Below are 1161 nucleotides of genomic sequence, written 5' to 3' on the forward strand. Positions count from 1 at the left end.
CAGGAGGGATTTTACTGGACCCAAAGCCCCGGAAAGTCACCCGGCTTCGGGGCCCCAACCGTCAGGCTCTTTTTTCCAACACCCCCCAGCCGCCGGCCCTCCCAGCCTCTGCAGCCACGCTGCTGATCCTGGGGACCTGGCGACCTAGGACTGCGACCAGGATCCTGGAAGGGCCCTCTGCACACCGCCAGGTTTGAATTTCTCCGGGTGGAATTCCAAAGCCCGCCTTCCCTTTATTCTCCCTGAGCTTTCTGTCTGGAAAGTGCCCACCTGCCCTTGAATCTGAATTGTGTGAGGATGTTCGAGTTGGTAACTAGATTAGATCTGCCCCTCCCCCCATGGCTCCTTCTTTAATGTCCTTTAAGGTCAACGTTGAGAACCCAGGGCTCTAGACCTCCAGTGTCTCACCATGTGGTTTTGGAACGGTATTTGCAGGTTCTGTGTCGTACCCGCCACCTTGAGGTTCTGTTTGTTGGTGGGAGAAAGTAGTACAGGTAGAGGATTCCTTTTTGTATTTAAGCCCAGGAAAGAAATACTGGCTATTGTCATTAATTTTTAATATTGCTCACAGCCTTTAAAGCACAGACCATACAAAGTGTTTTCTCTGAAAAGGAAGTTGTGTTTCTCCCTCTCTCTCTCCCTCTCTCTCTCTCTCTCCTAAAAGAAAAATGTCTGAAAACTTGTTTGGGGAACATGCATTCCCCCCGCCCCCTGCATTTGCCTTAAAATAAGATGTACTTTGAAAAACCTTGCCTTTAAGTAGATTCTTGAAGATGCGCCTGGGGCTGCTTTGATTACTGACCACAGCGCTTCAGTTGTGGGAAGACCCTTTCAGTGTTACGCGCATCATTGCTTTTGAGACTCATTTTCGTCTCCAGCGAGTACGGAACTGTTCCCCAGGTAGTGTCTGAGGGTTGGGCTCCAGAATGTGTATTGCCCTCAGGTCATCCCATTTTATAGTTACGTAGTTTATAGACTAGGTTGGGCACTTCCGGAACATGGGTATAAAAATGTGTATTTTCGATTGATTGTAAGAGAGATGCTCTAATGGGGTGTTTCTGAAGTTGCTGTTTTTAACAGTAGAATGAAACTGGGTATTCTGACACTTTTCCCTACTGGAGTGGTGACTTCCAAGGGTGCCTATTAAGAGCCGTTTTTTTT

General features: G+C 48.1%; 1 protein-coding gene across 6 annotated transcripts in view; it reads left to right on the forward strand.

Annotated features, from left to right (window-relative positions):
* Nucleotides 1-41: 41 nt before the first annotated feature.
* SLC37A1 (solute carrier family 37 member 1) overlaps nt 42-1161 on the forward strand; it is a 66070-nt gene continuing 64950 nt past the window's right edge. For 2 of the 6 annotated variants that reach the window (XM_024758420.1, XM_024758425.1), the window contains exon 1: nt 42-191. The gene's annotated coding sequence lies outside the window, so the exon portion shown is untranslated. The remainder of the gene's footprint in view (nt 192-1161) is intronic. The other 4 variants (XM_024758423.1, XM_024758426.1, XM_024758421.1 and 1 more) reach the window with 3 other exon arrangements.

Source organism: Neophocaena asiaeorientalis, unplaced genomic scaffold (assembly GCF_003031525.2).
Source record: "Neophocaena asiaeorientalis asiaeorientalis breed wild unplaced genomic scaffold, Neophocaena_asiaeorientalis_V1.1 scaffold45, whole genome shotgun sequence".
Taxonomy (NCBI): Eukaryota; Metazoa; Chordata; class Mammalia; order Artiodactyla; family Phocoenidae; genus Neophocaena; species Neophocaena asiaeorientalis.